The sequence below is a fragment of the Panthera onca genome, chromosome B3 (genome assembly GCF_046562875.1).
Source record: "Panthera onca isolate mPanOnc1 chromosome B3, mPanOnc1 haplotype 2, whole genome shotgun sequence".
Lineage (NCBI taxonomy): Eukaryota > Metazoa > Chordata > Mammalia > Carnivora > Felidae > Panthera > Panthera onca.
In genome coordinates this window covers 77,531,336-77,548,273 of record NC_138344.1, presented here as the reverse complement: position 1 = coordinate 77,548,273, position 16,938 = coordinate 77,531,336, and positions in this window count along the sequence as shown.

The window sequence follows — 16,938 nt, the reverse complement described above, 5'->3', positions numbered from 1 at the left end:
GTAAAGAGCTTGAAGTCACTATTCTGTTCTAACGAGTAAAAAGCTGCACAAACTGAAGAAATCAACAACTCTTGATAGATACTTCAGAGAATTGATGTCATGGGCCTATCTGCTGGAGAGACAGGTAGGTGAATACTAAGAATTGCAACTTACTAACTCATACATCCACAAGCAAAAACATTCATGAACACCAGTGTGGAGTAGGAAAACCTAAACTGTAATTGACAAATTGTTGGAGGTTCAGTGTAAAGAAGTTGGAGAATGAAAAACTTCAGGGCAACCCAGGCATGGAGGGCTCCAAGCTTTTGTTAAGTTGTACCTTCAAGAGATTGACCAGATTCTCACAGTGAACATTGGAGAAAAATTCCTTTGTGCTTCTGGCAGGGAAAGGAGAAAGAATACTATTTTGAAATATGCCAGAGTATTATTTTCTCTTTAACAAGGTCTGCCCTTGGGAGAAATCATTTTACCAGAGCCAAAGTACTGGAGTTCTTTCAGAGCCTAACCAACCTAGAGTGAGGGAAACAATCAACTCCAGTTCACTCTAGTCATCTTGTTCCAACATAAAAAAAAAAAAAGAAAGAAAGAAAGAAAGAAAAGAAAACCTGAGAAGCACTTGCGAAGTTGACAAGGCTCATTAAAAGACTGAGACACAATCATTGGACTCCAGAATGCTTCCCCTCCCCCATGCATTACCACCACATTGCTAAAAGCCTACTCACCACAGTTATTTTTACCCAGAGCATCATGTCTGACTATCAAGGCGTATTAAAAGGCAAAAAAAAAAAACAAACAACAAACAAACAAACAAACAAACAAAAAAATAGTTCAAAGAGACACATCAAGCATTGAAACCAGACTCAGATATGATGGGGATGTGGAAATTTTCAGACCAGGAATTTAAAACGGCTATGATTAATATGCTAAGGTCTCTAAGGGATAAAGTAGGCAAATGGGCAATGTAAGCAGAGAGTTAGAAATTTGAAGAAAGAATCAAAAAGAAATGCCACATATCAAAAACACTGCAACATAAATGAAGAATGCCTTTGATGGGCTCATTAGTGGACTAGATATAACCAAAGAAAGAATCACTAAGCTTGAGGATATCTCAATGGAAATTTCCAAAACTGAAATGTAAAGAGGAAAAAAAAAACTGAAAAAACAAAACAGAAAATCCAAGAATTGTGGGCACTAAATCTTAAGATGTTTATGCCTCCTCACCTGTAAAATGATCTAGTAATGATCCCTGTCTTATAGGTGTGTGGGGGGAAAAAAAAGGTAATGGATATAAAATATATATAGCCAGGTAGACTCAATAAACATTTATTATTTTTTTAAATTAAGAAACTAGTGTTGAATATATCAAGGAGAGTAATGATGGAAAGTATGTCATTAAACCCAGAACTCCAAGTGAAATTAACCAAATAATTTTCCCTTGTTGTTTTTCTTGCTCAATTTTGGATATTAGTGTTATTGTAGACTCAAAGTTAAAAACATCTGGTTAGTTATTTACTATAGGGTTATTTGTCCTTTAAAATGTGGGAGAAGATGTCTGGAAAACAATACAGACTATGGAGCCAGTTGTTATACACACATACACATAATGTGTATATAACTTATAATGTAATATTACTAATGTATATAGAATAGGAAAGAATTACTGTGATTTTTGTTTAGCCACTACATTTTCATTAAACAAAGATCACTTTAAAAAATCTCAGGAATAGGATTTGGAAGAGTAATTAGCACTGCCCCTTGCTGGAATAGTCACACTTTTCTACTAAATACAGTAAGTCCTGGATGAATCAAAGTCATGGGACCTCAAGGGAAACCATTTATCCCTGCCAGTATCATTTTCTTATCCATCTTCCTTTTAACTAGTTTCCCTCTCCCTGGAATCTTTTCTTTATGGAGCGCTGAGTATCTATATTCCTTCATTGTAGTGAGTGAAGCAATTTGAGGAAATGTTGACCAAATGTAAAATGATGAGTGAGAACAGACAAAATATATTTTATCTCCAAAATGCTATACACAAGCATTTGCAAAACCCCAAACCCATTCCTGAATAAAAATAAAACAACTGGAAGAACAACAACGAAACATTTCTTAGCAAACTTGGAAAAAAAAAAAAAAAAAAAAAAGAGAGAAGAGCTTCTTAGCTAGATTCGCTCATGCTGCAGTTTGGACCTGGAAGGAAAATTTTAAATCTTACTGTTTTTTTTTTCAACAATTTGGCCTTTCTTTTAAGCCTTCAGCTTGCTGGCTAGCTGGAAAACTTAACTAAGTATCCATTTGGCTAACAATGTATTCAATTCAATTATTAAAAGAACAGTTATTATTGGAGCGCCTGGGTGGCTCAGTCGGTTGAGCGCCCCACTTCGGCTTAGGTCATGATCTGGCCATCTGTGAGTTGGGCCCCGCATCGGGCTCTGTGCTGACAGCTTGGAGCCTGGAGCCTGTTTCAGACTCTGTGTCTCCCTCTCTCTGCCCCCAACCCGCTCACGCTCTGTCTCTGAAAAATGAATAAACCTTAAAAAAAATTTTAGGAACACTTATTATTAAATTATGTTATTACAATCATGTTATTATAATAATTATAATAAATTAAAATAGATAAAAATAATAACATATGATTTTATTATATTATTATTTAAAATAATTTTAGAGAGACATTTTAATCTGTAAAATCACTTCTAGATGAAAAGTTGCTACATCTCCATTTTGTATTTTTCTGGTTTTGAGGAAATTAATTAAAGCAAAATATAAAACAGGGGCACCTGGGTGGCTCATTCAATTAAGCGTCTGACTTTGGCTCAGGTCATGACCTCACGATTCATGAGTTTGAGCCCTGCATGGGGCGCTGTGCTGACAGCTCAGAGCCTGGAGCCTGCTTCAGATTCTGTGTCTCCCTCTCTCTCTCTGCCCCTCCCCAACTTATGCTCTGTCTCTTTTTGTCTTTCAAAAATAAATAAATGTAAAAAAAAAATTTTTAAAGCAAAATATAAAATGAATAAATAATATCTAGGGAGGGAAAACCCAAAACAAAACATCTAATCCCCTCTAATATAATGCTATCTAATCCTACTCATGTTCTATGGGGCAATATCTCTTATATTCCCTCTGCTTGCATTGTTGCATTCAAGACTGAATTTTGCAAAGGGTGTAACTTGTGACCCTGTGAAAGGGCGGGCCTACGCCGGCCGACTCCATCTTGTTCTGTGTTCTCCACCTTGAGTGACTATGTCCCCGACATGACCCCTTTTCCGGGAAAATCACAGACACCTCAGACCGCGCCTCCTCCCCTTGAGTAACCTCCCGCTCACCCGTTCAAACTTCCTGATCAAAACACACCCAGTAACAGGACTCCGACCCTTCCCCAGCCAATCGGCCGAGGCCACGACCCTTCCCCAGCCAATCGGCTGAGGCCACAGCCATTACCTCACCAACTGCCCCTAGACCCCTATAAAACCTTTGTGCTTTTGAAACTCGCTCTCTCTCCCTGGTATCTCACCACTGCGTCGGTGCAGGTAGGGGATTGAGCTCGAGCTAGCTCGAATAAAGGTTCTTTTGCTTTTGCATCGGACTCGGCTCCCTAGTGGTCTTTGGGGATCACGAATTCTGGGCATAACATTTGGGGGCTCGTCCGGGATCCCCAAGACCCCGAGGGACTCCCGACCCAGAGAGCCTGACTGGCCACGGTTAGTGTCTGTCTGTTTGTTCTGTCTTTTCTGTGTGAGCTCACTTCTGGAGTTCTGGTAGTGCCCGACGCGGTCTAAGTGGACGCACTGGAGGACCACAGGCCGGGAGTTTCGGAAGACGTTCCGATTCTCCCTTCTGGAGGGACGTGGAATCCCCTCAAAGGTCTGAGACGAGGCGGGTCGCTCCCGCTGGTCGGCGTGAGGCCGTCGTCTTTGGAGGGACGTGGAATCCCCTCATCGGTTTTGGAGGGACGTGGAATCCCCTCATCGGTTTTGGAGGGACGTGGAATCCCCTCAAATGTCTAAGCTAGCTTTCAGTTTTGCTTCCATGGAGTTGGAAGATTTTCTAGGGGCCCTCTGTTTGTCTGTTTTTGTGTTTCTCTGTTTTGTTCTGTGGACTTATTGGACGGACGTTATGGGACAGACTCAGACTACTCCTCTAAGTATTATGATTGATCACTTTAAGGATGTGAGGGGAAGAGCTAACAACCTCAGTGTGGAAGTCCGAAAGGGTCGGTGGCAGTTTTTTTGTTCTAGCGAGTGGCCAACTTTCAATGTCGGATGGCCACCAGAGGGGACCTTCGACCTCCCTACCATCCACCGAGTCAGGAGTATCATCTCTCAGCCTAAGACGGGCCATCTTGCTCAGCTCCCTTACATTATCACTTGGCAGGACCTTGTGGAAGACCCACCCTCTTGGCTTAAGCCCTTCCTAGCCCCGCTCCCTCCGGAGCCAAAACCCATTCTTGCTTTGCAGGGGACAAAGAAGAAGAAAAGTCTTATCCAGCCTTCAGCACCCCTCTACCCTGTCTTACAGGGGGGTACTGAAGAAGAATTAATTTTTCCTCCCTCGTATAACCCCTCTAGGATGCCGGAAGAACACCATCCTCCCCCTCCGGGGGAGGCATACGCTGTTCCGAGAGCGGGAGGCGGAAACGCTCCAGTGGGAAGCCCGCCCTTCACCAGACAAAGGGCTCAGAGGGAGCAATCCACCTCCGCCGCCGACTCCACTATTCTGCCCCTGCGAGTCACCGGACCCCCAGACGCGGAGGGAAATCAGCCCCATCACTATTGGCCTTTCGCCACTAGTGACCTCTACAATTGGAAAGCTCAGAATCCTAAGTTTTCCGAGAAACCGGCAGGGCTTATTGATTTATTAGACTCTGTTCTTTTTACCCATCAGCCCACGTGGGACGATTGCCAGCAGCTTTTGCAGGTCCTGTTCACGACTGAAGAAAGAGAAAGAATCGTCAACGAGGCCCGAAAACTAGTTCCGGGCACAGACGGGAGTCCCACCACCAACCAGGCTCAGATAGATGCCTCCTTCCCCTTAACTCGGCCCCAGTGGGATTTCAACATGGCAGAAGGTAAGGAGAGGCTCCGGGTCTACCACCAGACTCTAATGGGGGGTCTCCGAATGGCTGCTAGAAAGCCAACCAATTTGGCCAAGGTAGGAAATGTACAACAGGGAAAAGATGAATCTCCGTCTGCCTTTTTAGAATGGATCATGGAGGCATTCCGTACCTATACCCCCATGGATCCAGAGGCTCTGGAAAGCAAGGCAGCTGTTATCATGGCCTTTGTAAACCAATCGGCCATAGACATTAGGAGAAAATTACAGAAAATAGATAGACTAGGAGAAAAAAGTCTGCAGGACTTACTGGTGGTAGCCGAAAAGGTATATAATAACCGGGAGCTTCCTAAGGATAAGCAGGCTCGCGCCATGGCGGCTGCCAGCAGTAAGCAGACTCGAGACCTGGCCAGAATACTACTAGCTACTACTGCTGACTCCCCTGAGGAATGAGACCGCCGTCTCCGGCAGCTGGCAGACGACGCAAGAAAAGGTAAAAGAACCACCAAGGGGGGGAAGCAGAGGCTGCAGAAGGATCAGTGCGCATACTGCAAGGAGATAGGGCATTGGGCCCGAGATTGTCTGAAAAGGGCCGGCGGGAAAGGAAGCAAGACTGACCGAGTAAAAGTCCTAGAGCTAGATGAACTAAGTGATTAGGGGAGTCGGGGTTCGGACCCTCTCCCCGAACCCAGGGTAACTCTTAAAGTGGAGGGGACCCCTGTTGGCTTCCTTGTCGACACCGGAGCACAACATTCGGTCCTCCGCACCCCACAAGGAAAACTAGCCAGCAAGAAGTCCTGGGTACAAGGGGCAACTGGTATGAGCCAGTATTCATGGACTACCCGAAGAACAGTAGATTTGGGAACGGGCCGGGTATCCCACTCCTTTATGGTAATACCAGAATGCCCCTACCCGCTGTTAGGACGGGACTTACGGACCAAGATTGGAGCTCAGATAACTTTCAGACAAGGGGGGCCTCAGGTCACCGATGGCAAGGGCCACCCCATCCAGGTACTGACCATGAAACTGGAGGATGAATACCTCCTCCACCAGGAGGCGCTCCCGAGAGAGGATAATATAGACAGATGGCTACAAGAATTCCCCTCGGTTTGGGCAGAGACTGGGGGGGGGATGGGACTAGCCGCTCATAGGACCCCAGTCCTGGTAGAGCTCAAGCCAGGAGAGAGTCCAGTAAGGATCAAACAATACCCCATGTCACAGGAGGCCCGGAAGGGGATCCAGCCACACATCCGGAGACTACGAAGCCTAGGGGTACTAGTTCCTTGCCAGTCTGCCTGGAACACCCCCTTACTGCCGGTCAAAAAGCCTCACACAAATGACTACCGACCGGTACAAGACCTCCGGGAAGTAAATAAGAGGGTCGCGGACATACACCCAACTGTTCCCAACCCATATACTCTCTTGAGCTCCTTGGCGCCCTCCAGGGTCTGGTATACTGTACTAGATTTAAAGGAAGCCTTCTTCAGTCTGCCGCTGGCACCCCAGAGCCAACCCCTGTTCGCCTTCGAGTGGCATGATCCGGAGGAGGGCTACAGTGGGCAACTCACCTGGACACGGCTACCTCAGGGATTCAAAAATTCACCCACCATCTTCGACGAGGCATTACACGAGGACCTGGGTGAGTACAGAAGGGAGCACCCTGGCCTCACCCTCCTACAGTACGTAGATGACATCCTGATTGCTGCCGACACGGCCAAAGACTGTGAGCGAGGGACCCAGGACCTGCTGGCTACCCTGGGGGCTTTAGGGTACCGGGCATCCGCGAAGAAGGCTCAGATATGCAGGGAGAGGGTAAGTTACCTGGGATATATCCTGGAGGGCGGACAGCGGCGGTTATCAGATGCCAGAAAAGAAACTGTCCTAAAGATCCCTACTCCCACCTCCCGAAGAGAAGTGAGGGAATTCCTAGGATCAGCCGGCTACTGCCGCCTCTGGGTTCCAGGTTTTGCTGAGATCGCCAGGCCCCTATATGAAGCTACCAAAGAGGGGAAAACATTTAAATGGACTGAAAAAGAAGAAATTGCCTTTAATCGGTTAAAAAAGGCCCTCCTAAGTGCCCCAGCCCTGGGCCTACCAGACATTACGAAACCCTTCCACCTCTTTGTAGACGAACATAAGGGAATAGCAAAAGGGGTTCTAACTCAAGCCTTAGGCCCCTGGAACCGCCCAGTGGCTTACCTGTCTAAGAAACTAGACCCAGTGGCTGCCGGCTGGCCGCCATGCCTAAGAATTATTGCGGCGACAGCACTCCTAGTCAAGGATGCAGACAAACTGACCCTAGGACAGGAGATCTGGATCACGACCCCACACGCCATTGAAGGGGTCCTGAAACAGCCTCCTGATAGATGGATGAGCAATACACGTATGACTCATTACCAGAGCCTCCTACTCAACCCTCCACGAGTGCGGTTCCACCCCAGTGCAGCCCTCAATCCTGCAACCCTACTGCCCGACCCTGACCTAGGTGCTCCACTACATGACTGTGCGGGAATCCTGGAACGAGTACATGGATTCCGGATGGACCTGACCGACCAGCCCCTCCCCGATGCCGAGGCTACTTGGTTCACTGATGGCAGCAGCTTTGTGCGAGATGGACACAGGTATGCGGGTGCAGCGGTGGTCACCGAAACGGACACCGTATGGGCGGAGGCTCTACCCTCCGGAACGTCAGCCCAGCAAGCGGAGCTCATAGCCCTCACCAAGGCGCTGATGCTGGGAGCTGGAAAACGGCTTAACATCTACACAGACAGCCGTTATGCATTTGCCACAGCTCATATTCATGGGGCAATTTATCAGGAGAGGGGGTTACTGACGGCAGAAGGACGGACTATAAAAAATAAGCAGGAGATACTTAACCTGCTTACAGCCTTATGGCTTCCTGCCAAGCTAGCCATTATCCACTGCCAAGGGCACCAAAAAGCTGATAACCCAGTAGCTAGAGGTAATTGAAAGGCTGACCAGGCAGCCAAGGCAGTAGCCCTTACTCCAGTCCCCACCATGACCATACAACTACCAGACCCGGGAGACCCAGTTTTACCAGACCAGCCCAAATACTCCCAGGAGGAGTTACAGCAGATCAAGAAACTCCCCATGGCCCAGGAGATAAAGGGATGGTGGTACACACCTAACAAGGAGCTCGTGCTGCCAGACCAGCTCGGAGTCTCAATATTAGAGCACATGCATCGGTCTACTCACATGGGGGACGAAAATTAAAAGACTTAATCCGACATGCCGGAATCAAGATTCACCAACAGGACACCAAAATAGAGCAAGTTGTATCTGCCTGCAAGACCTGCCAACTCACCAACGCGAAAGCCACATCAAATAAAAAAGGAACCAGGCTCAGAGGCACCAGACCGGGAGCCCAATGGGAAGTCGACTTCACTGAAGTCAAACCAGGAAAGTATGGTTATAAATATCTTTTAGTATTTACAGACACCTTCTCTGGCTGGGTGGAGGCATACCCAAACAAGCATGAAACGGCTCAGACGGTGTCTAAGAAGCTACTAGAAGACATCTTACCCAGGTATGGTTTTCCTGCCATGGTAGGATCAGACAATGGACCAGCTTTTATCTCTCAGGTAACACAGGCAGTAGCCAAGGCGGTGGGGGCAAACTGGAAATTACATTGTGCTTATAGGCCCCAGAGCTCAGGACAGGTAGAAAGAATGAATAGAACCCTAAAAGAGACCCTTACCAAATTAACCATGGAGACTGGCGGGGACTGGGTGACTCTCCTACCGTATGCCCTTTACCGGGTTAGAAACACTCCTTACACTCTGGGTTTTACTCCCTACGAGATCATGTTTGGCAGGCCCCCCCCTGTTATTCCCAGCCTTCGAGCTGAACTTCTTGCAGAGTTTAAAGATCAAGAACTTTTTCTTTCCTTGAGAGGGCTCCAGAGGGCGCACGAGGATATTTGGCCGCGCCTCCGTGCCATCTACGAGGCTGGCGCGACCCCGACACCTCATCAGTACAAGCCTGGAGACTGGGTCTATGTCAAGAGGCACCACCGAGAGACTCTCGAGCCGCGCTGGAAGGGACCCTACATTGTAGTGCTGACAACCCCCACCGCTCTCAAAGTAGACAGCATCGCGACCTGGGTCCATCACACCCACGTTCGGCCAGCGGACCCCTCCTCGATCCGGAAGGATTTCGTCACGCGATGGGCCATCAGTCGGGACCAACACAACCCGCTCAAGCTCAAGCTACAGCGCATTCGACCCACCTAATATTGGTAACTCTGTTAACTCTGCTTGTCATTGCTCATGCTACCGGGAGTCCCCACACCCCCCAAAACATCACCTGGCAGATCATAGATACCAGCTCAGGGACAATACTTAATCAGACCTCCCAGAGCCACCCCAGGGACACATGCTTCCCAGAACTTAGCGTAAACCTCCAAACTCTGTTCCCCTTGTCACCATAAATGCAGCCGGTCCCATGATTGGGTCCGTAAGTTACATGACAAGGGGGGAATGAAAGGGCGGGCCTACGCCGGCCGACTCCATCTTGTTCTGTGTTCTCCACCTTGAGTGACTATGTCCCCGACATGACCCCTTTTCCGGGAAAATCACAGACACCTCAGACCGCGCCTCCTCCCCTTGAGTAACCTCCCGCTCACCCGTTCAAACTTCCTGATCAAAACACACCCAGTAACAGGACTCCGACCCTTCCCCAGCCAATCGGCTGAGGCCACAGCCATTACCTCACCAACTGCCCCTAGACCCCTATAAAACCTTTGTGCTTTTGAAACTCGCTCTCTCTCCCTGGTATCTCACCGCTGCGTTGGTGCAGGTAGGGGTTTGAGCTCGAGCTAGCTCGAATAAAGGTTCTTTTGCTTTTGCATCGGACTCGGCTCCCTAGTGGTCTTTGGGGATCACGAATTCTGGGCATAACACCTGTCCTGGTCAGAGCCTGGGTGAGAGTCTCAGGCTAACTCCATGACATCCCAGGCCCTTGCAGTACTGCAAACATTTGAAAAATGTGTTGTGACTTATTTGGTCCCAGACAGGTCAGTCTATAATACAGCCTTCAGGGCAAAGCAAGGGAGACCCTGTCAGAATGCTCTCCTTTGACAAGTTCCCAGATGCACTTTCAGCTTTCTGGTTCAATTCCATTCTTCAAGGAAACTAACGGGGGCTAAGAAACATTAAGACACTAAATTATAGGACCTCCTTCTATGTGAACATTTGCTGTCAAATTTTCTTTGATTTATTTGTCCCATATTAGTCCTTCAAAGCTCTACTCTCAATCTGACTCTCAGTTACCTGATCAGCTTTAGGGGCTCTGCAACTCCTGCAGCTGGAAACGTATTTGGCTTTCCTTTTATGTCTCTTATATTGCATCCTTTTACTGTAGAACACCCCCTTCAAGACATTGTTGCAGAAGATGAAAGCTCAATCTTGTCTACTTTACAAAGTGGTACTACTCCCTTGAACTGGAGAATGATACATGTGCATTAAAATAATTAGCAAAGTCTTATATTGAGAAACTACCCTGGCTTTCAAAGCCTTCATATTACTGCATAATCCTATTTTTGACAGTTAGATTTTTTTCTCCTGATCTTCTAGGAAAATCTGTAACTCCCATTCACAAAACATACCCTACTCCACAAACAGGTAACACTGAGATCAACAAAATAAATATTCTGTTGTCAGGAATGTCAATGGGAAAAACATACTAATAATTATTTAACAAATGTTACAATTTGTCACAAGTTTCATGGCACTCTTGCATACATAGCTTTCATCCACACAATTATACTTGAAAAACTCTATCATTGCCTTTGGACCATGGCTGTGCAAGGCTGAGGAGTGGGCTGCCTGCTTTGGGCTGAGTCTCCAGGCCTCACGAGGTCCCCTGTGGGAATGCTGCTGTTTCCAAGATGCAAATTGCACATTGCCTAGATTTTGTATCTGTGGATTTGGATAAGGGACGTAGCAGGGCCAAACTCCTAATAGACGTTTATCTTGGCCAAAATGATACTTCAAATCTTCTGATTGTTCCTAAATAAAAATGTAAATGCATTTTTAAAAATCTGTCAAAGAGAAAAAACAAATGTTTACATGAGAAAATAAGGTAACAATATTGAATATATATTTTGTGCCAAGTACTATAGGTACGAAAAAAATCTCAAAGGGATATTGTTAAGTAAAAAATACAAGTCAGAAAAAATATGGAATGATACAGACTTCTATAAATAAAATGTTTATTTGTGGAGGTTTATGTATATAATTATGTTCATCAAATACATAGAAAAAGAACCAAGTTAACATGAGCTAAATTGTTAACCATGGTCCGTGGTGGTGTCTAAAACAAAGAATTTATCGGTTAAAGAGACTGAACATTCACATAGTTTTGCTCTGTGGAGCTTGTCAGAATATGTTCCCATGATAGTTGCATACTGTTTTGTAAGTGAAAAAAAAGTAAATTGAATCATTAAAATCTATGTTTAAGTGATTTAATAAGAAGGCTTTCATTAAGATTCTGGAGGGAGAAGATTATAATCCAGGGCACTAAATGGCTGATGTCAAGCATTCGGTGACATTCATTTCTGAATCTCTGCAATCTGACAATTAGAAGCTATTTGCTCAAAAAGAGAAATAGCACATAGCAAAGTGGTCTGTCGCTAGGATTCCAGATTGGACTGATGCAGACAATTTTGAGAAAAATAGTACAAGAGGTTCTATTTACACAGCATGAAATGTAGATATTCATGAAGGGTCAGCTGACATAAAATGCAAGCTGTAAAAAAATCATTTGACAGGCAACTTGACTTTTTTTCAGTTTTGAAGAAAATGTCTTTGAAAATTTAATCTTGATTTTGAAGTCGCTCAGAGGTCTGCATGGTATGCATCATGAATCAATTCTCCTAAAAAAGATATTTGAAGTTATTTCAGGTGCTCTTTAATTTGTAGGTTTTTTTTTTTTTTGCTTTATATTACAGGAGAAAATAACATTTAGATGAAAGAAATTTCCAAGACGTTAATTTCAATGTTATTTTTAGATATTTCCTTTATGAAGCTTTTATCATTTATTGATGAAAGTAATTTTATTCAAAGCACATAAATTGCGTTTAAAAAGAGATGCTATGACTACAAATGGCATTTTGTTTACTGCTCCTTTTTGGATTTATGAAATTATTTTCAATGTGTTATAGGCACTTATTGATATACAAAATACCTTTTGATATTCATTTTGTGCATGCTACTTTAGGTATCTTGACTTATTTTTACGCTAATTAGTCAAGCATAAATGATTTTTAAAATGCTGTCTGATCACATCTTTGGCTGTTTTCTTTTTGTATACTTTGTAGTTCTTTGATACATGTATGTATACGTGTATGTATCACATTTCTTTTAATTAAAATCTATTGAAAGATGCCATGAAAAATACATAAAGGTGAATGTGCAATGAGAAGCTTGTTCATAATTTGAAGTTTGTTACAATTTCAGTAAAATACTGTCGATGTGAAATTCTTTTTAAAAAGCGTTTATTTAATTCACATTATTTGTTTTAGAATTATTATCAATTTATTTCACTGGTAATTATTTTTATTTTAAATTTTATAACATTTGTTTATTAAAGAGAGAGAGACAGAGCATGAGCAGGGGAGGGGCCGAGAGACAGGGAGACACAGAATCTGAAGCCGGCTCCAGGCTCTGAGCTGTCAGCACAGAGCCCCATGCAGGGCTCGAACTCACAAACCGCAAGATCATGACCTGAGCTGAAGTCGGACGCTTAACCAACAGAGCCACCCAGGTGCCCCTCACTGGTAATGATTAATAAAATCAATACAATTCGACCTTTAGTATATTTTAAGAAGAACACTATGTTAGGTGTACTCTTAAATTATAAACATTTACATTCACTGTAAATTCTTATTATATATTTCTTTTAAGATTGCTGATTTTTTTTTAATGTTGGAAATGACCTTCTCAGAATAGCATAAGATAGCTCTTTCTTGATGCCTTTTATTTTCATCACAGGCCTTCATCCAAAATAATCTCTTTAAGATAATTTATATTTACATTACTTATGACTACTCTGTTTACACAATAGTCTGCTGGACAAGAATCAATTAAAAACAAAAACAAAAACAAAAACCTTCTAGGTAACAAACTTAGTTATTATTATTATTATTATTGTTTTTAATTATATTAGGATGGATGAAGAGTAGCATTGAACATACTTCTGTACAGGAAGAACTATCAATAGATAAAAAGTTATTTGCATCTAATGTATAGTTCGAGAGAAATGCAGATAGGTATTTCATCATAAATATGTTAGCTGCATTATTATTTATAATATGTCAAGTGGGAGAATATTTAAATTATCATTATTCATCTAGTGAAACTATATGTACATATAGAAATTTGGGCGCATTTTGATGATATGGAAAGTAATTACTTTAAATGTTAAACGTACAGATGTATTAGTCTTTAATATACCATATGTTTTAGACAATAATTTTTAAAGTTTATATATGCATGGACATAGAAAAGCCACAAACATTAATTTCACGTACTCTGTAAAGTATGTGATTTAAATGTTTTTTACTTAAAAAATAATATGCAACAATGAAAATATAGCATGTTAAATTTCATTAAACAGGATTTTAGGCAGATTTCTGATTTTATATTTGGCAAAATCTGTTAATCAATTCCCCAAATCTTCTGCTTTCCTTCTGCTGTCAAGTAATTTGATTAACAGTCTTAGCGAAGAGATTTTTTTTTTATTTTGCTTAGTCACACAAAAGCATTGCTAATCTCTTTATAATCTGAAGTTATAAGATGTAAACTTCTTGAGGCACTCACTGTCTAAAAGCTAGGATCACTTTTCTTACTCAATTATGCGGTTGAAAGAGATGCACAGCCCTTAATTTTCATACCTTAGACAATAAAATTCATTAAACTGAAGGCAGATAACTCTGAACATCCTTCACCCTAACATTCAAATTATGTCAATCTCCAATCAAATTGAATGCACAAAGATTCCATATTGAAAGGTATAGTTGAAACTGTCCAATATATAAAACAAGTCTTATGGGTATTACCACTGTGTTTCAGATGAAAACCATAAACAAGATAGACATAGGAACAGACATTCATAGGAATAGAGTTTTGGAATGGAACAAAATAAAACAGAAACAAAACAAATAAACCATATTGTGTCAGGAAATTTAATGCTACTCTTACTCCTCATGGTGTTCTAAAAGAATAACCCAGGATATACCAAAGAAATCATCTAAAATAATTCTAAGTATCACATGAGTTCATTGAAATTGGCTAAATCCTCTATACTATTTTCTGGGAAGTCTAATGCACTCCTGAAGTTTAAGTTACTGTGAACTCATTTTCAAAATTACCTCTTGCTTAAATTTTCAGTTTCCACCAAACTATTGATCCTACTTATATATTACTTTAGATGGTTGTTCTCATGCCCCTGCTACTGCCTTGTTTGAGTCTGCTAGGGCAGCCAAAACAAAATATCACAGATTTTGCAACTTAAACAACAAACAGTTATTTTCTCATAGTTATGAAAGCTGGAAGTCCAAGATCAAGGGGCCAGTAGGTTTGGTTTTTGGTGAGGCCTCTCTTCTAGGCTTGAAGATGATCATCTATCTATCTCTGCTGTGTCTTCACATGGCCTTTCCTTTGTGTGCATGCAGAGAGGGAAAGATCTCTGATGTCTCTTCCTCTTATAATAACACCAGTCTGTATTGGATTGCGGCCCCTTACTTAAAATCTCATTTAAGCTTAATTGCTTCTTGAAAGGCTCTGTCTCCAAATACAGACATTTTTGGGGTTAAGTCTTCCACTTATGAATTTGGGGATGGGACACAAATTCATCTATAACATGACTCCTATCATATATAAAATTCACTCCATGTCTTTGAAATCACTTTCTCTCAGTTTCCCCTCTTCAAAAAACCAGCACTCCCACAGAGCCTTTTAGTGACTAGATCTAATGAGACGTAGGTTGAGAAAATAAAGTCACATCAAATTGCCAAATAGTAAACAAAACAGAAATGATAAATTTCTGCCTATACTGGGAAGTGTTTGTCAGATGCCATTCTTCTTCACAACTCCCACCACTGGCCATTTTTTGAGTCTGTGCTCCCTTTCTTAATTAACGTTTTTTCTTCTCTGGGCAGCCTCCAAATTGTTAAGAGCTTGTAAAGGGTAGTGTAACCACATCTGTCTTGGGCAATACAGATAAAGCCCACCTTACTTCACAAAGATGCATGAATTAACCTCTTTAACATTTCTTCTACCAGAGTACATGTCGGGGAGGGGCAGAGAGAGAATGAGACACAGAATCTGAAACAGGCTCCAGGCTCTGAACTGTCAGCACAGGGCCCGATGCGGGGCTCGAACCCACAAACCGTGAGATCATGACCTGAGCTGAAGACGGACGCTCAACTGACTGAGCCACCCAGGCGCCCCTATGACATTGCAATTTAAATGTAAGTAGTAATATTATGCACTATGGGTATAATACAAGGATTATAACTGTGGATATGTGTCATTTGATTCATAAACATCAAATTCTGTAAAGCATTAAAACATAGAATGTAAATAAGTTTAATAAAATATTTTAATGTAGTATTTTGCTTTCTTTTTGAAACTATGTAGGGAAGTCTGTCTCTCTCTGTCTCTCAAAAATAAATAAAAATGTAAAAAAAAAATTTTTTTAAATAAATTGCAATGCCATAACATTCACAAACTACCTCTCTGTAATTCAACTGCCCATGCAGCAATGAACTGCATTCCTTGAGGCATACAAGTTTATGCTCATTATTAGAGTGTGTATTTATCACTGTTAACCTGACCATGGCCAATTATAAGCCTCTTCTAAACTCGAAAGGCCCAAATTGCTATATGTCTATTTATTTATCATAAAACATATTACTGGATGATTTATAAATTAAAATATTATGCACATTGCTTCAGTTACGTATTACTGTGTAACAAACCACCTTAAAACTACAGCGGTTGAAAACAAAAATCATCTGTTTTGCTTACAGATCTTCAGCTTGGGCAGGGCTTGTGGGGAATACCTGGTCTTTGCTTCGTGCAGGGTCAGGTGGGGAAAGAATGGATTGGAATATCCACGACTAACTTGGCTCATTTGCATTGCTGGCTGGAGGGTGGTGAGTGAGGCCATGGCTTGAGCCCATCAACTTCGGCTCCAGCTCCATGTAAATGACATCATGTGATGCTTGGTCTTCCTTCTCTTCCTTTTCCTTCAGATATTTCTTTTTCTCATTTCTCTAATTTCCTACTGCTTCCACGACAGGTATATTGTACTGTTTCCTCCTATCATGACTCCGTTCATTTCTCCTTGAGGATTCTTTTTTCTATTCATTGGAATTTTTTCATTAGTCTGTATTAAGTTAATTGGTTCTTTCTTTCACCATCACAAAATTGCTGTTGAGGATTTTTTTGTGAGTTTTTCACTTTAGTTACTGTTCTTTTCCACCCTCAGCTTTTCCTTTGGTTTATTTATGATTAATTTCTTTTACTCTGTTCATACTCCTTATTTGTTGAATCATTGTTCACATGTTGTCTTAATTTTTAAATCATAGTTTACTTCAATTCTTTGAATATATTTATAACTGCTTCAAAGTCTTTTTCCTTTTTTTTTAATGTTCATTTATGAAAGAGCGCGAGCGTGCGCGCGCATGAATGGGGGAGGGGCAGAGAGAGAGGGAGACACAGAATCTGAAGCAGGCTCCAGGCTCTGAGCTGTCCTCACAGAGCCCAACGCGGTGCTCTAACACCGAAGTGTGAGATCATGACCTGAACTGAAGTTGGCCGTTTAACCAACTGAGCCATCCAGGTGCTCCCAAAGTCTTTTTCT